This window comes from Triticum aestivum, chromosome 6B (assembly GCF_018294505.1).
Source record: "Triticum aestivum cultivar Chinese Spring chromosome 6B, IWGSC CS RefSeq v2.1, whole genome shotgun sequence".
Lineage (NCBI taxonomy): Eukaryota > Viridiplantae > Streptophyta > Magnoliopsida > Poales > Poaceae > Triticum > Triticum aestivum.
Genome location: NC_057810.1, coordinates 78837495 through 78865174, shown reverse-complemented (window position 1 = coordinate 78865174; position 27680 = coordinate 78837495).

The window sequence follows — 27680 nt, the reverse complement described above, 5'->3', positions numbered from 1 at the left end:
CAATGCTACTATCCTTTTACCACACTTGTGCTTCAAAGTAGCACCATGATCTTCATGATAGAGAGTCTCATATGTTGTCACTTTCATACACTAGTGGGAATTTTTCATTATAGAACTTGGCTTGTATATTCCAATGATGGGCTTCCTCAAAAGTGCCCTAGGTCTTCGTGAGCAAGCAAGTTGGATGCACACCCACTTAGTCTCTTTTGTTGAGCTTTCATATACTTATAGCTCTAGTGCATCCGTTGCATGACAATCCCTACTCACTCACATTGATATCTATTGATGGGCATCTCCATAGCCCATTGATACGCCTAGTTGATGTGAGACCATCTTCTCCTTTTTTGTCTTCTCCACAACCACCATTCATTCCACCTATAGTGCTATGTCCATGGCTTACGCTCATGTATTGCGTGAAAGTTGAAAAAGTTTGAGATTATTAATGTATGAAACAATTGCTTGGCTCGTCATCGGGGTTGTGCATGATTAAATACTTTGTGTGATGAAGATAGAGCTTAGCCAGACTATATGATTTTGTAGGGATAACTTTCTTTTGACCATGCTATTTTGAGAAGACATGATTGCTTTGATTAGTATGCTTGAAGTATTATTACTTTTATGTCAATATGAACTTTTGTCTTGAATATTTCGGATCTGAATATTCATACCACAATTAAGAAGATTTACATTGAAATTATGCCAAAGTATCACTCCGCATCAAAAATTCTTTTTTATCATTTACCTACTCGAGGACGAGTAGAAATTAAGCTTGGGGATGCTTGATACGTCTCCAACGTATCTATAATTTTTGATTGCTCCATGCTACTTTATCTTCTGTTTTATGCAATACTGGGCTTTATTATCCACTTTTATATTATTTTTGGGACTAACATATTAACCGGAGGCCCTGCCCAGATTTGCTGTTTTATGCCTATTTCAGTGTTTCGAGGAAAAGGAATATCAAATGGAGTCAAAATGGAACGAAATCAACTGGAGAAGTTATTTTTGGAAGGAAAGCAACCCAGGGAACTTGGAGTGCACGTTAGGGGAGATACGGGCTGCTCACGAGGGTGGTCCCCCCCCTGGGCGCGTCCCCCTGCCTCGTGGGGCCCACGTAGCTCCTCCAACGTACCCCCTGCACCCATATATACTCTTGTACCCTAAAACTTCCAGAACAGAACCTAGATCGGGAGTTCCGCCGCCGCAAGCCTCTGTAGCCACCAAAACCCAATCGGGACCCTGTTCCGGCACCCTGCCGGAGGGGGATCCCATCACCGGAGGCCATCTTCATCATCCCGGTGCTATCCATGACGAGGAGGGAGTAGTTCACCCTCGGGGTTGAGGGTATGTACCAGTAGCTATGTGTTTGATCTCTCTTTCTCTCTCTCGTGTTCTCCTTCGTGTGCCCTCTATGGCACGATCTTGATGTATCCCGAGCTTTGCTATTGTAGTTGGATCTTCAAATGTTTCTCCCCCTCTACTGTCTTGTGATGAATTGAGTTTCCCCTTTGAAGTTATCTTATCGGATTGAGTCTTTTATGAGAACACTTGATGTATGTCTTGCCGTGATTATCTGTGGTGACAATGGGATATCAGGTGCCACTTGATGTATGTTTTGGTGATCAACTTGCGGGTTTCGTGACATTGGGAACCTATGCATAGAGGTTGGCACACGTTCTTGACTCTCCGGTAGTAGCTTTGGGGCACTCTTTGAAGTACTTTTATGTTGGTTGGATGAATCTGAGATTATGTGATGCATATCGTATAATCATGCCCATGGATACTTGAGGTGACAATGGAGTATCTAGGTGACATTAGGGTTTTGGTTGATTTGTGTCTTAAGGTGTTATTCTAGTATGAACTCTTTTATAGATCGATCCGAAAGAATAACTTTGAGGTGGTTTTGTACCCTACCATAATCTCTATGTTTTTCCTACGCTATTAGTGCCTTCGGAGTGACTCTTTCTTGCATGTTGAGGGCTTGTTATATGATATATCTATGTTATTATTGTTGAGAGAACTTGCACTAGTGAAAGTATGAAACCTAGGCCTGGTTTCCTATCATTGCAATACCGTTTACGCTCACTTTTACCACTTGTTACCTTGCTGTTTTTATTATTTCAGATTACAAAAACCTTTATCTACTATCTATTTTGCACTTGTATCTTCATCTCTTTGCCGAACTAGTGCACCTATACAATTTACCATTGTATTGGGTGTGTTGGGGACACAAGAGACTCTTTGCTATTTGGTTGCAGGATTGTTTGAGAGAGACCATCTTCATCCTACGCCTCCTACGGATTCATAAATCTTAGGTCATCCACTTGAGGGAAATTTGCTACTGTCCTACAAACCTGTGCACTTGCAGGCCCAACAACGTCTACAAGAAGAAGGTTGTGTAGTAGACATCAATCGCCTATTCACCCCCCTCTAGTCAAATACTAGCACTTTCAAATGGTATCAGAGCAAGGTGCTCCCTTGTTCTGTGTGATTCGATGTAACCACCCGGAGTTTAGCTATGTCGACTGCCGGGATAATCAAGGTCTCCGCTGCGTGCCCTGTCTTTGATGGCACTCATTATCCCTATTAGAAGAATAAGATGCGTATGCATCTTGAAGCCATTGATGTTGATCTCCGGTATGTCGTCAAGAACGGCGTTCCCAAGACTGGTGAAGGTGTCACTCCTGCTGATGTCAAGAAGTTCGTCCAACTGGACTCAACTGCCAAAAATATCATCTGTGGTCATCTGACCAAAGGGCAGTATGGTCGTGTGAGTGCTCTAGATATAGCGAAGCTAGTCTGGGCCTGGCTGTCCAAGGTCAATGAAGGTGTCTAAACACAAAGAGATTCAAGGATCAGTGTTCTTCACAATCTCTTCAACCGCTTCAATAAAAATAACAATGAGAATGTCCATCTCACATTTGATCGTCTCACTGATATCACCAATGAGCTTCATGCTCTCGGCGCCACTAAGATCACCAAGCATGAAATCGTCAAGACACTGCTGAGGTCACCTGACAGCTCATTTGACACCTTGGCCCTCATGATTTAAGAGCGCCCTGACATCAAGACGCTCGATTCGTCTGACATACTTGAGAGGCTCAACACACATGATTTCCAGCTATTTGAGAAAAGAGTCATCTATGGTCCCAACTATGGTCGTACTCGTGCTTTGAAGGCATAGGCCGTCCCCTCATCCGAAGTAGAATTTGACTGCAGTTCTGGTGATCTAGAAGACATTGGAAAGGAGCTCGCTATGCTCGTGAAGATGTTCCAGAAGTTCGACAAGAAGAAAGACTTCAGAAAGTCTTCAAGATCCAGCTCAAGAAATGATGAAGCTTCCTCTCATGATAATAAGAAGAGAACCTGTCACAAGTGCAAGAAACATGGTCACTACATCTCTGAGTGTCCATAGTGGGACAATGAGACAAATAAGAAGAATAAGAGCAAGGAATATGATTCTGATGACAAGAAGAAGAAGAAATCATCAAAGTCTTCTTCCAAGTCTTCATCGAAGTCTTCATCACAAAAGAAGAGCTCATCTAGTAAGGCTCGTGCTTTTGTTGGCAAGGAGATGGATTCAGAGGAGGAGTTTACATCTAAGGAGGCAAAGGTGGAGTCTGAAGAGGAATCTGATTTTGGAGTAGCAAGCCTGGCTCTAGCTTCTGCATACATCGCCAAGTCCATCTTCAACACTAAAGACAATGGCCTCGTCACCAACGCTGATGCCAAGGATGAGGATGACTCTGCTCCCACCTTCTGTTTCATGGCACGAGGTGCCAAGGTAAACTCACGCGATGCTTACTTTCAAACATCAAGTGAACATGACTCTGAATGTGAATCTAAACCTAACTACAAAACACTTGCTAAAATTGCAACTGAACAACAGAATGCCATGGAACATATTCAAAAATTGTTAGACAAAAGCGATGACCTGTTGGACGCGGAAATGACCCGATCCCAGTCCTTAATTGAAGACATTAAAAATCTTCATGTTAAGTACTAGGAACTTGAAGGTCGACATGAATCGCTCTCAATTTCTCATGAAAAGCTTTCCTATGATTATCTTTAGAGGAAGAAAGAGCTTCAGAAATTGAGATCGCCTCATGAAGATCTTCAAAAGGAGAACGAGTCAATTCGCGCTCCACAGATCAGTTCCGCTCAGGAAGGATTTGAACCACCGTGCCTAAAATGCATTGAGCGTGATAACACTGTCTCTGTTGCTGAATGTTCAACTGCTACCACTGTTGCAATATCTTCAACTGCTAATGTGGTAACTTACCCCTCAGCTGAGTATACCACTACTATTGCTGATGTGAATGCCAGGTTGAAGTCATTACTTGAGACAGGAATGTACAAATGTCTCAAAGGGAATCAAATACTATGTGATGTCCTTAAAAAGCAGATTCCGAACCGAAACCCTAGGAAAGAGGGTGTTGGGTTTGAGAGGAAAATGAATGCTGATGGTTCTTACTGGATGCCTGAGCAGTACCCCAAAACCACATGGGTTGCTGCTAAGGGACCTTCAGTGGATCCATCTGCATTATCTTGCTTCACTAGTGCTAACCCAATTATCATTGATGAATCCTTTGATTCAAACTATAAACTATTCAAGAATCAGAATGGTGAAGTGTTTGCCAGGTGTATTGGTACTAACTGCAGGAATGGACCACCTCGTAAGAAGATATGGGTAGAAAGTCTTCCCGTGAATGTCGTCATGACACCACCAGGGAAGAAGACAAACCCCAGACCGAAGGCTTCATATGGTCCAAAGGCTTCATACAGACAGAGGACTCACCTGAGTCATCCCAACGCCATTGTTTTGCAGGGAAATCATACTCAGACCTTTGAATATGAGCGTGTTGCATCAAACCGCTATGTTCATAAGTCTAAGAACTTTTTTGCTTATTCTTATGAGTATTATTCTCCTCCTGCAAGGCTATTTTCTAGGGCTACTAAGCCGAAGTTCTCAGATGCTGCACTTAGACTCATTGCTTCTGAGCCACCCGTGAAAATGTGGGTGGTTAAGAAAACTTAACTCTCTTTTGCAGGGAAAGGTCTCCAGCCGGAAATCAAAGCCGTCTGATGCTTATGCTGGGGACCGTAAACATCTTGTGGGACGCAAGATAAATTGTCCAAATGGTCTTACAATGTATTTCGTCCCGGGATTCCTTGACACTCATCCTATCTATCCTAACCAAGATCTGAACTTCTATGTTCCGCTTGTTCGTCAAATGTTTCTGCTTCACAACTCTCTTGGTGAAGCCTATCCCCCAAACTGTACTGTAGGATATGACACCTCAAGCTTCAGAATGGATTATGGTTAGTGGCTGCACCAACCACATGACTGGTGATCGAAGTCTTCTGATGGATTCAACTCTTCGACCGTCTGATAAAAGTCATATCACCTTTGCTGACACTGGTAAAAGTAAGGTATTGGGTCTTGGTAGAGTTGCAATGTCAAAGGATCAGCACATGGATAAAGTGATGCTTTTTGAATCCCTTGGTTTCAACTTAATGTATGTATCAATGCTATGTGATTTGAACATGATTGTGATATTTGGAAAATATTGTTGCCTTGTCCTTATGGAAACTGACAAATCTCTAGTCTTTGAAGGGTATCGAAAAGATGATCTGTATATGGTAGATTTCTCAGCAGGACAACAGCTTACCGTATGTCTTCTAGCAAAAGCTTCAGAGTGCTGGCTCTGGCATCGGAGGCTAGGACATGCGGGCATGAGGAATTTGTACACTCTCACGAAGAAGAAGCATGTCGTGGGCATCAAAGGCGTCAAGTTCAAGAAAGACCATCTGTGTGGTGCCTGTGAAGCTGGGAAGATGACTAGGGCCAAGCATCCCTCGAAGACAATCATGACTACATCTCAACTCTTCGAGCTGCTTCACATGGACTTATTCGGCCCTACTCACTATTCTACTCTTACTACCACTGCTTGCCTTTATGGGTTTGTTATTGTTGATGATTACTAGAGATATACTTGGGTGCATATAATTCTCTATAAGACTGAAGTGCAGGATGTCTTTAGACGCTTTGCCAATCATGCCATGACGAACTATGGTGTCAAGATCAAGCATATCAGAAGTGACAATGGCACAGAATTCAAGAACACCGGCCTCGACACTTACCTTGACACACTTGGCATTACTCATGAGTTTTCTACTCCCTACGCACCTTAGTAGAATGGCATCGTGGAGCGCAAGAACAGAACCCTCATCGAAATGGCCCGCACGATGCAAGATGAGTAAAAGACTCCAAGGAGGTTCTGGCGTGAAGCCATTGACATTGCATGCCACGTCATCAACCGAGTTTATCTTCACAAGCTTCTAAAGAAGACATCATATGAGTTGCTTACTGGTAAGAAGCCAAACGTCAGTTACTTTGAGTATTTGGTGCTAGGTGCTGGATTAAGGATCCACATCACACTTCAAAATTTGCACCGAAAGCATATGAAGATTTTATGCTTGGATACGGAAAGGATTCGCACTCCTACAGAGTCTTCAACCTCTTTCACTATAAAGTGGTTGAAACTATGGATGTGCGGTTCGATGAAACTAACGGCTCGCAAAGAGAGCACCTGCCAAATGTGCTAGATCAAGTCCCTCCTAGTGAATCTATCAATCTCATGGGTACTAGAGAAATCATACCGTCTGAAGCTCAGGCTGAAGATGAACTCATCATTGCACCAAGTCAATCAGAAGACAATGCTCAGCCTGAAGTCAATAATGAAGCTGAAGACAATGATCTGCAAGGGCAAAATCTTCGTCTAGTACATCCTCGTGTTGCTAATGAAGTACAGATTGAGAAGATAATTGACAACATCAATGCACCTGGTCCACTCACTCGTTCAAGAGCAACACAACTAGCAAACTTTTGTGGGCACTTTGCATTTTTCTCTATATCCGAACCCAAGAAAGTTGATGAAGCTTTCATGAAACCTGAATGGATTGAATCCATGCAAGAGGAGGTTCATTAGTTCGACCTGAATAACGTCTGGGAGCTTGTCAAGCATCCTGATCCTCGGAAGCATAACATCATTGGCACCAAATGGATCTACCGCAACTAACAAGATGAACATGGTCAAGTTGTCAGAAACAAGGCTCGTCTGGTTGCTCAAGGTTACACTCAAATAGAAGGGATTGACTTTTATGAAACCTTTGCTCCCATGGCAAGACTTGAATCCATTCACATGCTGGTTTCATATGCCAACCATCACAACATCCTTCTGTACCAGATGGATCTGAAGAGTGCCTTTCTCAATGGTAAAATTGAAGAAGAAGTTTAGGTTGCACAACCACCTGGCTTTGAAGATCCAAAACATCCTGATATGGTGTACAAGCTCAACAAGGCACTATATGGCCTCAAACAAGCCCCTCGCGCTTGGTATGACATGCTCAAAGACTTCTTGAAGAGCAAAGGCTTCAAACCTGGTTCTCTAGATCCAACACTCTTCACGAAGTCATACGATGGTGAACTGTTTGTGTGCCAAATCTATGTGGATGACATTATCTTCGGTTGCACCGAAAAGAGATACATCGATGAGTTTGGGCACATGATGCAAGAGCAATATCAGATGTCCATGATGGGTGAGCTGAAGTTCTTCCTTGGTCTTCAAATCCGTCAGCAGAGGATTGGCATCTTCATATCGCAAGAGATATACCTCAAGGATTGCTTGAAGAAGTTTGGAATGCAAGACTGCAAAGGATACACGACGCCAATGCCAACCAAAAGTCATCTAGGTCCTGACGACAATGGTAAAGAGTTTGATCAAAAGGTATACCGCTCCATCATTGGTTCCTTACTTTACTTATGTGCGTCTATGCCAGATATAATGCCTAGCGTTTGCATGTGTGCCCGATTCCAAGCGGCACCAAAGGAGTTGCATCACCTAGCAGTGAAGCGAATTCTTCGATATTTGGCTTACACCCCAACAATAGGATAATGGTATCCAAAGGGCTCAACATTTGATCTGATGGGCTATTCTGATGCTGATTATGCCGGTGACAAGGTTGATCACAAGTCCACTTCAGGAACATGTCACTTTCTTGGATGATCACTTGTCTGTTGGTCGTCAAAGAAGCAGAACTTTGTGTCACTCTACACTGCTGAATCTGAATACATTGCTGCTGGATCATGCTATGCTCAGCTTCTCTGGATGAAGCAAACTCTCAAGGACTATGGCATCAACACGAAGAATGTGCCACTCTTCTGTGACAATGAAAGCGCAATCAAACTTTCCGAGAATCCAGCTCAGCACTCGAAGACAAAGCACATTGAGAACCATCATCACTTTCTCAGAGATCATGTCAACAAGGAAGACATTGATATCATTCACGTCAACACTGAAGAGAAATTGGCTGATATCTTCACTAAGCCCTTGGATGAGAAAAGGATTTGCAAGTTGCGTGTGAGCTAAATATCTTAGAATCCTCGAATGTCCTATGAATGGACACTCATCCTAACGCTTATGCATGTCGATGACTTAGATGTGCAACACACGAAGTAACGTATATCTTCAATCAATGAAGACTTACCCTCTGAGTGTGAATACATTAATGTGGAATTTGACTTCGGAGTGCCATGATAATTGTGCGCCGTGTCTGGGTCTAATACTTCCTATACGGACGGTGGGTAACGCTACCACCAAATTCTTATTGAAGTGTTTCTCTTGGCGTTACAATTGCAAAGTCTTCGCATTTGGATTGTCTTCAACACTGATTTGTCTTCATGATTTATCTTCACAATGTTGATTTGGTCACACACACACACACAAACACACACACACACACACACACACACACACACACACACACACACACATATATATATATATATATATTTGTGTTCTGTCCTATATAGCATTCACTTATAGCTATGTCTTCACTCTTGAATCTTTTGATCTAAGTGAATGTGATTGGACCCTAACCTATTCTATGCTTCTTCCTCAACTCTATCTGCCTAAATCATATGCATTCTATTGAAAACTGTTGATTGTCTTCACTGAGTCCTTGTCAGCAGAAGACAATCTGACAAACATCTAATCTATTTTAATGTTGCATCCTTATTGCCTGAAAATCGAAGAAGCCAGAACAACCACCCGACAATCCAGGTGCGCGTGGGAACATGAAACAACTCCAAGGAGTTACATGCATGCCACGTGGCCGTGAGATGTGAACCGCCAGGGGCACCTGGGTAATTGTGTTGTGCTATCCCTTTCCTTATAAATACACATCATATCGCGGTCAAAATCCTTCTTCCACCTCTACACCTCGCTCAAACCCTAGCGCCACCGCTAGCTCGTGACGATACCGGCGACGAAGTGCTTAGCTGCCGCGACCTCACCGATGCCGTCCTCATGCCGGCCGTGGATCTCGTCTTCTCCGCCGCTGCCATAGGTGTCTTCCGTCGCCAAGTTAGGGCACGGGAGATTGAACTGCTCAGCCTCCTACTACGTTCCGTCTAGCAGTTTTCGTGTGGTAATTAAAACTTACTTTTTACTGCCTTTTTGATCCGATAGATTCATCCTTCTCTACCAAAAGTGGTTTCTATGCTTACACTGTTGAATCTATCCTATTCTGCATCTCATATCAATGCCTAGCATATTCACTTATGATTCAGCATCAAGTTAGCTTCCTCACTTGTACCTATTCTTGGATTTTACAAATCTGGAACCAACTCTCAACAAATAAGTGAATGTCTTTGCGTTATGAGGTCAATATCTTCAAACTGATTTATCTTCAAAATCTTCTGAGAATGCATATGACCTCTTCCCCTTCCCTCGCACCTCTAATGCTATCACAGGTACATGTCCGTGGGAGAATCCCTTGGTTCTCATAGTCTGCATTCATTTGCAGAGTTTTTATAGTGTCACATCAATTCTCCCAAAGCCAGTTCCTGTCTGACCAGCCGTCGGAAGCCTTTGCAAGTTCTGAAGCTGTTCAGTCTGAACTTCATGGCCACAGAATAGTCAGCTAGAAAGGGAGGCAGACAGCGTCGTGGGAATACATCCAAAGATTTGCCACCAGATCTGTATGAAATATACAAGACAGACCCTAAAGAAACCTATGGTGAAAGCAAAAGTAGAATCCAATGGATTTGAAGATATTGGGCAGAGGAATGGTTTAAGTACAGATTCGTCACTGCTGAGTATGCCGAGAAGAATGCCATCAAGCGACCTTGGGGAGATATCTTATACAAAAATCTTCAACCCAAGTCCCAGTCTGAAGCCATTGATCAAGGCTTCTACCCTTGCATGGTTCGCAGACCACAGCCAGAGAATGCCGATCCATCTTCTCTGCTATGGTGTCGTGAATACAATCTGTTCAAGCGCAACTTCAAGTTTGCCAAGGATTCTGCTGTGAAGAACAAGAAAGCATTTGGACTCGACTTCAACCCTGGTCCATCTGCTCCTCGGGCTGATGGCACCCATGATGCCAATCCCAACGTCATCGGCCCCTTCTATAACCTCGAAGGCCTCATCACTCACATTGCGGTTCAAGGGGCCGTCGTGGATCACTCAACTGATGATGCAGATTTTGATGAAGTGCCAGCTCGTCCTAAACCACAGAAGCAGAAGAAGTTAAAGTCTCCAAAACCCTCTGTCGCACCAAAAGCTTCACGTGTGAAGCCATTGGCAACTGCTCCTCCTACATCCGGTATGCAATCTGAAGATCTCTCTTGCATCTCCAAGAAGACTGAGAGATCTATACAGAAGAAGAAGCCCATCCTGAGTTCTGGTCAAGCACTGACCCCTGCTGCTGTTCTGAGGAACGAGAATGAAGCCATTGATCTATCCAGTGATGATGATCTTGGGAGGATGCTCTTGCACTACTAGGGAAAAGCCTATACACAGAAATTTAGCAACAGTCCGGGTTAAAAAAGAGCGCTAGTGCTAGGTAGCAGTACAGATTGAGGAAAAATCGCGCTACAGGTACACCCTTAGCAGCAGCGCGTTTAGTTCCAAAAGCGCTACTACTAATATTCCCGTTGGTAGAATGATAGGATACGCATAGCAGTAGCGGGGTTGGAAGAAGCGCGCTACCGCTAGGGTATAAGTAGCAGCGCGTTTCCTACGAAGAGCTCTAGTACTAATGGAAATAAAATAAGATGAAAAACAAATAGAAAAGTAAATGAAAATGAAAGAAATAGAAAAAGGAGAAAGGAGAAAATAAAATGTAAAGCATAATAATTGAAAAAGCGAAAAAACGGAGGAAGGCATAGTAGTAGCATGTGTTTGTAAGAGGCGCTATAGCTAACATAGCTGCAGCGCATGTCCTAGACCCCCACTATAGAAACAGAAAAGAAAATAAAAAATGGAAGAAAATTACATAGCTATAACAGCAGCGCGTTTTGTGAAAACCGCTGTAGCTATCTTAGCTATAGCGCGTTTTGCGAAACGCGCTACCGCTAAATTTGACTTAACCAAAAAACCGTTTCCCCCCGGCCACCACTTCTCCCCCAAATCCCTCGACCCACCCCGCCGCCGTCTCCCCGATTCGCAGTCGCCCCACTTTGCCGCCGTCTCCTGCCGACATTGACGCCACCAGAGCCGTGTGTCGTCGACGCCACCGGAGCCGCCCCCAACGCCACGGAGCCGCGCGGCCTCATCAACGCCACCGAAGCCACCAACGACGCCACCGGATCCTCCCTCGCCACAACTGCCTCCCTCGCCGTCACCGGAGACGCCCCTGCCTCCCTCTCCAGCACTACCTCCCTCGCCACCACTGCCTCCCTCGCCACCACCGGCGCCATCCTCTGTTAGCCACCACCCCTCCTCTCTCTCTCATGCATAGGTTAGCTAGTTTAATTAGCTTAATTATCTAGGTTAGGGCAAAGATTTAGTTAGGGCTTTGACAGAGAAGTAGTTAGGTTAACTAGTTTAATTAGGTTAATTATCTAGGTTAGTGCAAAATTTAGTTAGGGCTTTGATAGAGAACTAGTCAGGTTAACTAGTCTAATTAGGTTAATTATCTCGGTTAATTAGTGCAAAAATTTATTTAGGGCTTTGACAGAGAACTAGCTGCGTTAACTAGTTTAATTAGGTTAATTATGTAGGTAAACTAGATTAACTAACTAGATTAAATAGGTAGGTTAATTAGGTTCATTGGATTAACAAGCTAGGTTAAGTAGGTTGGCTAGGTTAGAGGAAAATGTTATTTTAGAGCATTAGGTCAGAAGGGTTAGAGAAATGGAGTTCCTTTGCAATTTAATTGGGTTATGTCCTAGTCAGAGAAGGGTTAGAGATAATAATGTGTGTTTGTGTGAGAGAGAGGAATAGCTAGATCAACATAATTTGGGTTTTGTCCTAGGCAGAGAAGTGTTTAGTGAAGGAAAAGAATTTAGGCAAATTTTATTTTAAAGATGATCCCTTCCTAGACTTTTATTGTTGATTATATTTTTTCATTGAAGTGGTCATGTTATATCTTTTCATTGAAGTGGTTCGGTTGTGCCCAAGTGGCTTTGTTGTTTCCAGGGAATGATGCTGAGTGGCCTATGTTTCGAGGGAATGTTGATTCATTTCTGTTCCGGCAAATTTCAGGTTCTCGATTTGTCCACTTTTTAGCAATGGTCATGCCGAAATTTTTCGTGAATTTCGGCATGACTTGTGCTACAAACTAGGACATATCCAGTGCCCGGGATTTGCCGCACCAGGAAGGAGTCAACATTCCTGCAAAACAATAGGCCTTTTTATGTCATTATTCATTTTATTAGGTCTAGAATTAATTGACTAGATTTAATCATAGGAAACATGGCAGACAAATGTTTTAGCCTTACCGACGATCAACCGATGTTGTTGCTGGGCCCACCGGTGGCATCGGGGACTGAGACCGACACGTAGACCAGTGCTGAGACTGAGACCGGTGCTGCCTCAGGGAGCGGAGCCGGTGTAGAACCGAAAGCAAAGAGGCAACGGCTTCCTAACAAACTCAGGACTACTAGGCTGGTGGTCACGGAGGTGGACGACGGCATTTTTGAGCCAAAGGCGCCCGAGGAAGCTCGCTCGTGCTACGGCAATCAAAAAGGCTGCATCATACGGACAACCGCCGCCATCAATGATGAGAAACTACAGAAGATAGAAAATATGAGGAGCTCCCTCCTAAAGAAGTTTCACCAGATATTCTTGTTCCCTGGCCGGAATGAGATGGATTATGAAGATCTAGACGAGGACCCGACAATGAAGAAGATAAACAAACACGCCATGACCAAGTTTAGCAACGCGTTGGCCTCCTTGAAAACTTGAGTGAAAGCAAGGATCATCGACAAGAAGGAACCCTACTCCGAGATTGTAAAGGATAATTCGACAATCACGAAAGACCAGTTTCAAATATTCAAGGAGGCTTGTGAGGCCGAAGCTGCGAAAAACAAGTCTAAGTACATGAAGGGGCTTCAATAGAGGAACATTGGGAGCCACCACCTCGGAAGCCGTGGTTATGGCGGAAAGAGGTCCAAATGGGCCAAGGAGGACGCGGAAGACGTGAGTCTGGGCATCCCAGACCCCTTGGCGGATTTCACCGTCCTGCAGGAGTGTGACGTCCTGAGGGCCCGACATCGTTGGGACCTAGTGAAGAAGGTTTACGAGACAACACCGGTCATTACGGAGTTCATGAGACTGCTGGTAATTTTAGTTTCTGATCAATTCGACTGCACACGTTAGTCATATTTGTAAACGATCCTTGTGCCTTTTGCAGAGAGAGCAGCACCGGATTGCGGCCAAAAGCGACTCGCCGTCTGAGGCATTAGCGAGGCCCAAGTGGGACACTCCATTCAACCAGGCGTTGAACATATTGAAACAACAACTGGTGGATACTCGACCGTCGTATGGACGCGTGCACAGTGTCGGAGACGATGCCACGTGGAAGAAGTACTACCATGAGACTACGGAGGAGAGAAAGGAAAGACGGAGGTTAACTGAAGAAAACATCGACAAGAAGGTCGAGATTGCGGTTGAGAAGAAATCATCTCAGACAGTCGCAACAGCGGTAGCTGCCGCAAAACAGGTGGTTGCAGATTTGTCTACTTCCTTGGTGACGGGCGTTATCACTTGGACAAGGCAAAATCTAGAAAAAGAATCAGAGGACTTTCCCCTTGCTGACTTCTTGGGAGCACCTGCTCCCGCACCGGCTCCCGCACTTGCTCCCGCACCGGCTCCCACACCTGCTCCCGCACCTGCTCCCGCACCGGCTCGCGCACCTGCTCCCGCACCGGCTCCCGCACCGTCTCCCGCACCGGACGTGCTCGGCGGTGCTTCGTCTTTGGCTGAGCTCGACGCCCTCACGGTATCTGTCACACCGGCCCCCTTCAATATAAATGTATAATCTCCCGTTTTCGTTGCCTTTCAGAGGTCTCACATCGCAGACTTTTCTTTGTAGGCCGACGAAACCCCGTGCACCATATTGTACACCATCGGCGACCAGAAGGTGGACTTGGGGAAGGCGACGATAATGAAGCCGAAGGAACCATTGTTTCATAGCCGGCCGATCCCCCCGAACGCCTTCATGGTTTCCGTGGCCAGTGTCGAACCGGGCCATGAGAATTTGCCTCCTCCAACACTACTGGTGGATGACGAGGAGACACCGCGGCGGCTTGGTGATTGTTGCAATGGATGGGTCCTGTTGTGGCCAAAGAGTCTGCTTCGTCTGGAGGCGGTCCTAAGCACACCCACGAGCATGCAGCCTCAGCAAGGTATGAACATGAACACCCCACCTACCCAATTAGCGTCTGGTGTCGGGTTGGGTGATAGGGGACGGGGTAAGGAGGAGGCTCCATTAGTTGCTGATGATGTCGCCATGGATGAGGATGAGGACAACGGAGGCGCTGAACAGTATGTCTATACTGGCGCCTCCTCAAGGTTTGAGCGTCATGAGTCGGTGCCTGAATTGCCGTCTCAACGTATTATGGACGACCTTCCGGTAGTAAAGAAGTCTAGGAAGAGAGCGAGGAAAGGCAAAAAAGCTGATTCTATGATCCAGCCGCCTCAGCAGCCTCGGCTTCATGACCGTATAGATATCCCTGATGTGGATAAATGGCATATCCCCGGTCAACCAATCCTACCTGCAACAGCGCTACAGGCCAGATTCGGCGATCTGAGGAGACTTCATGACGATGTGCTGCGGGTAGAGAAAGGCCTCATCGCCTCGACAGATCCAGGATACCCACTCTATGTGGTTAACGTTCCGCGGCAAAGGTCGTATGTCGACAGCTTCCCCGTGGATAAGTTCTTCCTCCGATTCGATTACATATTCGACATGTTTCACGTGAAGAAGCTGGATTTTACGTTTGTCCGCCTTTATGCCTTGCACATGAACTACATCATCATGTTTGAGTAGATATCTCATATCTATGTCGCTGACCCGTACTACATGCACGAGAGCTTCTTGGGAGTCTGCACAGAGCACCGTGTATACGCGAGGGAATACATCGTCAATTTCATGCTCCCCAATAAGAACAAGGGGGCGATTCTCGTGCCTTATCATCCCGTGTAAGTCATCCATACTGCTATCCTTAGTTCGATTTCAATCATTCATTTGCACGGTGGAGGCTAAGTAATTTGAGGTGTACTTATTTTGCGCATCGGCGGGCGCACCGTCCTCATATACCCCCAATTCTCCCACGCTCTTTACTTGGACTCGTCGAAGAACATTCACAAAAAGGATTACACCCACATCAAGGATGTTCTCGACAGTGCTATGTTTTACTACCAAGCAAGGGGTGGAGAGGTGAGGGACAAGAAGAGAAGGGGCGGCAGGGCCACCTTCGCCCATAAGACCGACTTCTGCTGCATCCAGCAACCGAACAATTCTCTTAATGATGGATTCTATGTCCTACACCACATGCTGGAGTATAGACGGGATCACCAGAACCTTCGCATGTCACCTAGATCCGGCGATGCCCATATTCTGCAATGGGCAAAGAACGTAGGAGATATCGAGGATCATCGACTTCAAGCTGAGTTCTATCACACCCAGCGCGAACTTGCCCAAATCATCATGAAGGAGGTCGTCGGAAAAACAGGGATGTTCTATGAAGAAGGACAAATGTCGCGGGAAGATGTCCGAACATGGATAGCCTCTCAGCGTATCGACATGAAGCCTTTCACTAAGCTCGAGGACTATCTTCCTGACCTCGATGGATGGCACGGCATGTTGGAGTGATTGTCGATATATGACAATGTGTCCGTTTAGTCCATACTTTATGTATGACAAAACTTTGAGTTATGCATGGTGAACCTTTATTTGTGATGTAATTAAACCGTCCTCCTCCTCGACAAGCGAAGATCACTCTAGTTAGGGCATTTTGGGTACGATGAACTTTGTTATTTATGCTTATGATATGTTGTTTCTTTTTTTGCCAAGTCTGTCTCTTTTTGTTACTCAACTATATATGTTGCATATCATCGACTCATGTGACGATGCAGGTGCATAGATCATCAATGGCGAAGAAGTGCTATGCCAGGAGTATATATATGACGAGTGGCCGGAGTGTCAGGCCCAGGTGTTACCGGTTTCCGGTTTCCGAGCGACAGGCAGTAGTTAGTTTAGGTTCATGCTAATGCGAGAGAGGGATACGAACTCATGTACTCAAAGTGATAGCTCTTCTCGCGTATACCATTGTTTAGATGGATGACGATGTACTTGCAAGTAATCGAGGACTTGTATCGCTATTTTCGAGATGATGACGAGAGACCACTTTGTGTTGGATGATGATTATGATGAGACTATTTGTATGTATATGCTATGATTACATTTGTGGTCTCACAGGCATTTGTATGTGTATCATGATGACATTTCTATGTGCTAAAGATTATTCTATAAAGCCTGTTCAAATACAAAACAAATATGCCCAAAAAAATAAAAAACCTATTAAATTAGCAGTAGCGAGTGTATAAAAGTTAGCAGCAGCGCCGCGATAGCAGTAGCGCGCCGTTGAAAAGTGCGCTAGAGATACTAGCAGTAGCGAGCTTCCAATAACCGCGGTGCTGCTACACTTGTGTACCAGTAGCGCCGGTGACCATGCGCTACTGCTATACGTTAGCTGTAGCGCCTTATTAGTAGTGCCGGCCCCCGCGCTACTAATAGGCCCAAAACCCGCGCTGCTACTAGGCTTTTCCCTAGTAGTGTTGAGCTGCTGATAAGGAGGAAACAAGAGGCGAAAATCTTCAATGATCTGCCCCTCTTTGATGTGGACATCCTAAATAACTTCATTAATGAATGGTTTGCCAATCCGGACCTCAGTATTGATTATCTTCAACTTCCCATTGGCATCAGTGTCTCCTTCCATAGTGCCATTGCAAATGAGCTAGCTCTGGCTCAGAAGATAGTTGAGCTGAAGAACAAGATTGAATATGAAAAGGCTCAATTCAAGAAGCACATGGCCAAGCTCAGTGTCACTGATGTTCAGAACTTCAAGCAGCTGCTGCATGACCTAAAGGAAGCGTTTCACAAGAAACGTGAAGAAGCAAAAGGTGCAAGAGAATGGATGAAACTATTGGGAAATGTAGTAATTTCAAAAAATTTCTTACGCACACGCAAGATCATGGTGATGCATAGAAACGAGATGGGAGAGTGTTGTCCACGTTCCCTCGCAGGCCAAAAGCGGAAGCGTTAGCACAACGCGGTTGATGTAGTCGTACGCCTTCACGATCCGACCGATCCAAGTACCGAACGTATGACACCTCCGAGTTCAGCACACGTTCTGCTCGATGACGTCCCGTGAACTCCGATCCAGCAGAGCTTCGCGGGAGAGTTTCCTCAGCACGACGGCATGGTGACGGTGATGATGTTGCTACCAACACAGGGCTTCACCTAAGCACCGCTACAAATATGATCGAGGTGGAATATGGTGGAAGGGGGCACCGCACACGGCTGGAATAGATCAATAGTTAAACTTATGTGTTCATGGGGTGCCCCCCTACCCCCGTAAATAAAGGAGCTAGGGGGAAGGCGGCCGGCCACGGAGGAGGTCGTGCCAAGGGTGGAGTCCTACTCCCACCGGGAGTAGGACTCCTCCTTTCCTAGTAGGAGTAGGACAGAAGGAAGGGGAAGAGAGAAGGGAAGGAAGGAGGGGGCGCATCCCCTCCCCCTAGTCCAATTCGGACTAGGCCTTGGGAGGGCGCGCGGCCTGCCCTAGGAAGCCCCTCTCTCTTTCCCGTATGGCCCAATAAGGTCCAATACTCCGATAAATATCCGAATCACTCGAAACCATTCCGATGTGCGCATATAGTCGTCTAATATATCGATCTCTACGTCTCGACCATTTCGAGACTCCTCGTCATGTCCCTGATCTTATCCAGGACTCTGAAATACCTTTGGTACATCAAAACACATAACTCATAATACAAATCGTCATAGAACGTTAAGCGTCCGGACCCTACGGGTTCGAGAACTATGTAGACATGACCGAGACACGTCTCTGGTTAATAACCAATAGAGGAACCTAGATGCTCATATTGGATCTGACATATTCTACGAAGATCTTTATCGGTCAAACCGCATAACAACATACGTTGTTCCCTTTGTTGGCGGTATGTTTCTTGTCCGAGATTCGATCGTCGGTATCTTAATACCTAGTTCAATCTCATTACCGGCAAGTCTCTTTACTCGTTATGTAATGCATCATCCCGCAACTAACTCATTAGTCACATTGCTTGCAAGGCTTATAGTGATGTGCATTACCGAGAGGGCCTAGAGATACCTCTCCGACAATCGGAGTGACAAATCCTAATCTCAAAATACGCCAACCCAACAAGTACCTTCGGAGACACCTGTAGAGCACCTTTATAATCACCCAGTTATGTTGTGACGTTTGGTAGCACACAAAGTGTTCCTCTGGTAAACGGGAGTTGCATAATCTCATGGTCATAGGAACATGCACTACTAGGAAAAGGGCTATAGATGGAATTGACACTAATGGCGCACCAGACATGTGGTGCGCCATTACTATATACTAATGGCGCACCATGTGTTGGTACGCCATTAGTGTCCAAATACTAATGGCGCACCACATCGCGGGTGCGCCATTAGTAAAAAAAAATTTAAATTTTTTTGTCAAAACTACTAATGGCGCACCGTGGGAGTGGTGCGCCATTACTAGTTGAACTAGTAGTGGCGCACCATGCCACGGTGCGCCATTAGTAACTTGGGCACCACTTCCACCGAATGCACTCCCCCCCCGGTGGATCGCCTTTTCACTTTTAAAAAAATAAAAGAAAATGATGAAAATGTCAAAAAAATAAAAGAAAATAAGTTTCCCATGTGATATGTGGTCTAGTTGTTGGGAAAATTTGCAAATATGAATTTCGACTTCATTTGCAAAATCTCTCGAGAATTTGTAAAAATGGGCATAACTTTTGCATACTAACTCGGATGAAAAAGTTTTTTATATGAAAAATCATCTACTCGAAAAGTTACATCCGAATTTAACATTTTCAAAATCCTCAAAAACCTAATAGAAAAAAAGATACGGGGCTTTTAAGATCTGGAGAGGCAAAAAAATTCAAAAAAATTCAAACTCACTAATGGCGCACCTGCCCATGGTGCGCCATTAGTATCTTCCCGCCTTCAAAATTTAAAATAAGTCAAAAAATAAAAAAAAGTTACTAATGGCGCACCTGCCCATGGTGCGCCATTAGTATCTTCCCGCCTTCAAAATTCAAAACAAGTCAAAAAAATAAAAAAAGTTACTAATGGCCCACCAGCCCATGGTGCGCCATTATTATCTTCCCGCCTTCAAAATTCAAAATAAGTCCAAAAAATAAAAAAAAAGTTACTAATGGCGCACCGGCCCATGGTGCGCCATTAGTATCTTCCCGCCTTCAAAATTCAAAATAAGTCAAAAAAATAAAAAAAAAAGTTAGTAATGGCGCACCGGCCCATGGTGCGCCATTAGTATCTTCCCGCCTTCAAAATTCAAAATAAGTCAAAAAAATAAAAAAAAGTTAGTAATGGCGCACCTGCCCACGGTGCGCCATTACTATGTCGTATATATGGCTGGGCGCACCTCCTCCACTCCACCTCTCCTCCACTCCATCTCCTCCTCTCCTCTCCTCCACTCCATCTCCTCCTCTCCTCTCCTCCACTCCTTCTCCTCCTCTCCGTCGACCTCCTTCTTCTCTCCGGCGACCTCCTCCTCCTCTCCGGCGACCTCCTCCTCTCCGGGAACCTTCTCCTCCCTCCTCTCCTCCCCTCCCCTCCCCTCACGGTTTCTCCTCCCTCCTCTCCGGTGAGCTCCTCCTCCCTCCTCTCCTCCCATTCCCTCATGGTTTCTCCTTCCTCCTATCCGATGCTTCGGTGAACTCCTCTCCGGCAACCTCCTCTCCGGCAATGTAGGCGAGGGCCTCTCCGGTGACCTCCTCCTCCTCCTCTCCGCGAACTCCTCTCCGGCAAAAGAACACGACAAAAGAACGTACAATATCCAAAAACAGGAACAAAATTTGAAATAATATCGTGCCAAAAAACAAGCAAAAAAAACTAGCAAAAAATGGGCAAAAAAATCACGATCCAGATCCAAATTCAAAATTCAAAAATAGCAATGGCGCATGGTGGGGGTTAGACAGTGTGCCACTACTATTTTCCCGCCTTCAAAATTCAAAAATACTAATGGCGCACCGTGGCCTATACTAATGGGGCACCAGTGGACTATACTAATGGCGCACTGTGGCCTATACTAATGGCGCACCAGTGGTGCGCCATTAGTATACCAGATACTAATGGCGCATCAGTGGTGCGCCATTAGTAAAAATTACTAATGGCGTGCTAGTAATGGCGCACCAGTGATGCGCCATTAGTAGGCAAAACTGGTGCGCCATTAGTAGGCCTTTTCCTAGTAGTGATGTATACGTCATCAAGAAAGCAATAGCAACATACTAAACGATCAAGTGCTAAGCTAACGGAATGGGTCAAGTCAATCACATCATTCTCCTAATGATGTGATCCCGTTAATCAAATGACAACTCATATCTATGGTTAGGAAACTTAACCATCTTTGATTAACGAGCTAGTCAAGTAGAGGCATACTAGTGACACTTTGTTTGTTTATGTATTCACACATGTACTAAGTTTCCGGTTAATACAATTCTAGCATGAATAATAAACATTTATCATGAAACAAGGAAATAAATAATAACTTTATTATTGCCTCTAGGGCATATTTCCTCCAGTCTCCCACTTGCACTAGAGTCAATAATCTAGTTCACATCGCCATGTGATTTAACACCAATAGTTCACATCTGTATGTGATTAACACCCATAGTTCGCATCGCCATGTGACCAACACCCAAAGGGTTTACTAGATTCTATAATCTAGTTCACATTGCTATGTGATTAACACCCGAAGAGTAGTAAGGCGTGATCATGTTTTGCTTATGAGAGAAGTTTAGTCAATGGGTCTGTCACTTTCAGAGCCGTATGTATTTTACTAAATATTCTATGTCTACAATGCTCTGCACGGAGCTACTCTAGCTAATTGTTCCCACTTTCAGTATGTATCCAGATTTGAGAATTAGAGTTATTTGGATCAATGTCAAAACTTGCATCGACGTAACCCTTTACGACGAACCTTTTATCACCTCCATAATCAAGAAACATATCCTTATTCCACTAAGGATAATTTTGACCGTTGTCTAGTGATCTACTCCTAGATCACTATTGTACTCCCTTGCCAAACTCAGTGTAGGGTATACAATAGATCTGGTACACAGCATGGCATACTTTATAGAACCTATGACTGATGCATAGGGAATGACTTTTCATTCTCTTTCTATTTTCTGTCATGGTTGGGTTTTGAATCTTACTCAACTTCACACCTTGCAACATAGGAAAGAACTCCTTTTTTGGCTATTCCATTTTGAACTATTTTAAACTCTTATCAAGGTATGTAATCGTTGAAAAATCTTATCAAGCGTCTTGATCTATCTCTATAGATCTTGATGCTCAATGTGTAAGCAGCTTTACCGAGGTCTTTCATTGAAAAACTCCTTTCAAACACTCCTTTATGCTTTCTAGAAAATTCTACATCAGTTCTGATCAACAATTTATCATTCACATATACTTATCAGAAAGGCTGTAGTGCTTCCACTCAGTTTCTTGTAAATACAGGCCTTTCTAAAAGTCTGTTTAAAACCATATGCTTTCATCAACTCATCAGAGCGTATATTCCAACTCCGAGATGCTTGCACCAGTCCATTGATGGATCGCTGGAGCTTGCACATTTTGTTAGCACCTTTAGGATTGACAAAACCTTCTGGTTGTATCATATACAACACTTCTTTAAAAAATATCCATTCAAGGAATGCAATTTTGACATCCATTTGCCAGATTTCATAAAATGTGGCAATTGCTAACATGATTCAGACGGACTTAAGCATCGTTACGAGTGAAAAAATCTCATCGTATTCAACATCTTGAACTTGTCGAAAACCTTTCGCAACAAGTCAAGCTTTGTAGATAGTAACACCACTATTAGTGTCCGTCTTCCTCTTGAAGATCCAATTATTTAACATGGCTTGCTGATCATCAAGCAAGGCAACCAAAGTCAATACTTTGTTCTCATACATGGATCATATCTCAGATTTTATAGCCTCAAGCCATTTCACGGAATCTGGGCTCATCATCGCTTTCCTATAGTTCGTAGGTTCATCATGGTCTAGTAACATGACTTCCAGAATAGGATTACCGTACCTCTCTAGTGCGGACCATACTCTTGAAGACCTAAGAGGTTCTGTAGTAACTTGATCTGAAGTTTCATGATCATCATCATTAGCTTCCTCACTCATTGGTGTAGGAATCACTAGAACTGATTTCTGTGATGAACTACTTTCCAATTCAGGAGAAGGTACAATTACCTCAGCAAGTTCTACTTTCCTCCCACTCACTTCTTTCGAGAGAACTTCCTTCTCTAGAAAGGATTCATTCTTAGCAACGAATATCCTGCCTTCGGATCTGTGATAGAAGATGTACCCAACAGTTTCTTTTTGGGTATCCTATGAAGACGCACTTCTCCGATTTGGGTTCGAGCTTATCAGGTTGAAACTTTTTCACATAAGAATCGCAGCCCCAAACTTTTAAGAAACGACAACTTTGGTTTCTTACCAAACCATAATTCATAAGGCGTCATCTCAACGGATTTTGATGGTGCCCAGTTTAAATTGAATGCAGCTGTTTCTAATGCATATCACTAAAACAATATTGGTAAATCGGTAAGAGACATCATAGATCGCACCATATCCAATAAAGTGCGGTTACGATGTTCGGACACACCACTATGCTGTGGTGTTCCAGGTGGCGTGAACTGTGTGTCTATTCCACATTGTTTTAAATGAAAGGCCAAACTCGTAACTCAAATATTTAACTCCACGATCAGATCGTAGAAAATTTATTTTCTTGTTACGATGATTCTCCACTTCATTACGAAATTCTTTGAACTTTTCAAATGTTTCAGACTTGTCCTTAATTAAGTAGATATACTCATATCTGCTCAAATCATCTTGTGAAGGTCAGAACATAATGATACCCGCCACGAGCATCAACACTCATTGGACCACATACATTGGTATGTATTATTTCCAATAAGTCACTAGCTCGTTCCATTGTTCCGGAGAACGAAGTTTCGGCCATCTTGCCCATAAGGCACGGTTCGCAAACATCAAATGATTCATAATCAAGTGATTCCAAAAATCCATCTTTATGGAGTTTCTTCATGCGCTTTACACTGATATGACCCAAACGGCAGTGCCACAAATAAGTTGCACTATCATTATCAACCTTGCATCGTTTGGCATCAATATTATGAATATGTGTATTACCACGATCGAGATCCAACAAACTAATTTCATTGGGGTGTATTACCATCGACGGTTTTATTCATATAAACAGAACAACAATTATTCTCTGACTTTAAATGAATAACCGTATTGCAATAAACATGATCAAATCATATTCATGCTCCACGGAAACGCCAAATAACATTTATTTAGGTTTAACACTAATCCCGAAAGTAAATGGAGTGTGCAATGATGATCATATCAATCTTGGAACCACTTCCAACACACATCATGACTACACCCTGTACACATCAATAAACTATATATCAAATATACCCTTGTTCACTTTGCCATTCGTCTTATCCACCAAATATTTAGGACATTTCCGCTTCTAGTGACCATTTCCTTTGAAGTGGAAGCACTTAGTTTCAGGCTTTGGTCCAGCTTTGGGCTTCTTCACGGGAGTGACAACTTGCTTGCCATTCTACTTCAAGTTCCCTTTCTTTTCCTTTTCTCTTTTCTTGAAACTACTGGTATTTTCAATCATCAACACTTTGATGTTCTTTCTTGATTTCTACCTTCGTCGATTTCAACATCACGAAGAGCTCGGAAATCGTTTTCGTCATCCCTTGCATACTATAGTTCATCACGAAGTTCTACTAACTTAGTGATGGTAACTAGAAAACTTTGTCAATCGCTATCTTATCTGGAAGATTAACTCCCACTTGATTCAAACGATTGTAGTACTCAGACAATCTAAGCACTTGCTCACTAGTTGAGAAATTCTCCTCCATCTTTTAGGCGAAGTATTTGTCAGAGGTCTCATACCTCTTGACACGGGCATTAGTCTGAAATACCAATTTCATCTCATGGAACATCTCATATGTTCCGTGACGTTTCAAAAATGTTTTTGTAGTCCCGGTTCTAAGCCATAAAGCATGGTGCACAAAACTATCAAGTAGTCATCATATTGACCTAGCCAAACGTTCATAACGTCTACATCTGCTCCTGCAATAGGTTTGTCACCTAGGGGTGCATCAAAGACATAATTCTTCTGTGTAGCAATAAATATAAACCTCAGATCACGGACCAAGTCCGCATCATTGCTACTAACATATTTCAACATAGTTTTTCTCTAGGAACATATAAAAAACATAGGGAAGCTATAACGTGAGCTATTGATCTACAACATAATTTGAAAAATACTACCAGGACTAAGTTCATGACAAATTTAAGTTAAATTAATCATATTACTTAAGAAATCCCACATAGATAGACATCTCTCTAATCATCTAAGTGATCATGTGATCCAAATCAACTAAACCATAACTGATCATCACGTGAAATGGAGTAGTTTTCAATGGTGAACATCATTATGTTGATCACATCTACTATATGATTCACACCTGACCTTTCGGTCTCAGTGTTCCAAGGCCATATCTGCATATGATAGGCTCGTCAAGTTTAACCTGAGTATTCTGCGTGTGCAAAACTGGATTGCACCCGTTGTAGATGAACATAGAGCTTATCACACCCGATCATCACGTGGTGTCTCGGCACCACGAACTTTGGCAACGATGCATATTCAGGGAGAACACTTTTATCTTGAAATTTAGTGAGAGATCATCTTATAATGCTATAGTCAATCAAAGCAAAATAAGATGCATAAAGGATAAACATCACATGCAATCATTATAAGTGATATGATATGGCCATCATCATCTTGTGCTTGTGATCTCCATCTTCGAAGCACCGTCATGATCACCATCGTCACTGACATGATACCTTGATCTCCATCGTAGCAACATTGTCGTCTCGCCAACTATTGCTTCTACGACTATCGCTACCGCTTAGTGATAAAGTAAAGCAATTACAGGGTGATAGCATTGCATACAACAAAGCGACAACCATATGGCTCCTGCCAGTTGCCGATAATTCGGTTACAAAACATGATCATCTCATACAATAAAATATAGCATTACGTCTTGACCATATCACATCACAGCATGCCCTTCAAAAACAAGTTAGACGTCCTCTACTTTGTTGTTGCTAGTTTTACGTGGCTGCTATGGGCTGAGCAAGAACCGTTCTTACCTACGCATCAAAACCACAATGATATTTCGTCAAGTTACTGCTGTTTTAACCTTTGCAAGGACTCGGTTCAACTAAAGTTGGAGAAACAGACACCCGCCAACCACCTATGTGCAAAGCACGTCGGTAGAACCAGTCTCGCGTAAGCATATGCGTAATGTCGGTCCGGGCCGCTTCATCCAACAATACCGCCGAACCAAAGTATGACATGTTGGTAAGCAGTATGACTTGTATCGCCCACAACTCACTTGTGTTCTACTCGCGCATATAACATCTACGCATAAACCTGTCTCAGATGCCACTGTTGGGGATCATAGTAATTTCAAAAAAAATCCTATGCACACGTGATTTCTACTACACAACCTTCTTCTTGTAGAGGTTGTTGGACCTGCAAGTGCACAGGTTTGTAGGACAGTAGCAAATTTCCCTCACGTGGATGACCTAAGGTTTATCAATCCGTAGGAGGCGTAGGATGAAGATGGTCTCTCTCAAACAACCCTGCAACCAAATAACAAAGAGTCTCTTGTGTCCCCAACACACCCAATACAATGGTAAATTGTATAGGTGCACTAGTTCGGCGAAGAGATGGTGATACAAGTGCAAAATAGATAGTAGGTAAAGGTTTTTGTATTCTGAAATAATAAAACAGCAAGGTAACAAGTGGTAAAAGTGAGCATAAACGGTATTGCAATGATAGGAAACAAGGCCTAGGGTTCATACTTTCACTAGTGCAAGTTCTCTCAACAATAATAACATAGATAGATCATATAACAAGCCCTCAACATGCAATAAAGAGTCACTCCAAAGCCACTAATAGCGGAGAACAAACGTAGAGATTATGGTAGGGTACGAAACCACCTCAAAGTTATTCTTTCGGCTCAATCTATAAAAGAGTTCGTACTAGAATAACACCTTAAGTCACAAATCAACCAAAACCCTAATGTCACCTCGATACTCCATTGTCACCTCAAGTATCCATGGGCATGATTATACGATATGCTTCACACAATCTCAGATTCATCCAACCAACATAAAAGTACTTCAAATAGTGCCCCAAAGCTACTACCCGAGAGTCAAGAATGTGTGCCAACCCCTATGCATAGGTTCCCAATGTCACGAAACCCGCAAGTTGATCACCAAAACATACATCAAGTGGCACATGATATCCCATTGTCCCCACGGATAATCACGGCAAGACATACATCAAGTGTTCTCACAAAGACTCAATCCGATAAAATAACTTCAAAGGGGAAACTCAATTCATCACAAGAGAGTAGAGGGGGAGAAACATCATAAGATCCAACTACAATAGCAAAGATCGGGATACATCAAGATCGTGCCATAGAGGGAACACGAGAGAGAACACGAGAGAGAGAGATCAAACACATAGCTACTTGTACATACCCTCAGCCCCGAGGGTGAACTACTCCCTCCTCGTCATGGATAGCGTCGGGATGATGAAGATGGCCTCCGGTGATGGGATCCCCCTCTGGCAGGGCGCCGGAACAGGGTCCCGATTGGTTTTTGGTGGCTACAGAGGCTTGCGCAACTCCCGATCTAGGTTCTGTTCTGGATGTTTTAGGGTACAAGAGTATATAAGGGTGCAGGGGGTACGTCGGAGGAGCTACGGGTGCCCCACGAGGCAGGGGGCGCGCCCAGGGGGGGGGTGCCCCCCACCATCATGGGCAGCCCGTATCTCCCCTGACGTGCACTCCAAGTTCCCTGGATTGCTTTCCTTCCAAAAATAACTTCTCCAGTTGATTTCGTTCTGTTTTGACTCCATCTGATATTCCTTTTCCTCGAAACACTAAAATAGGC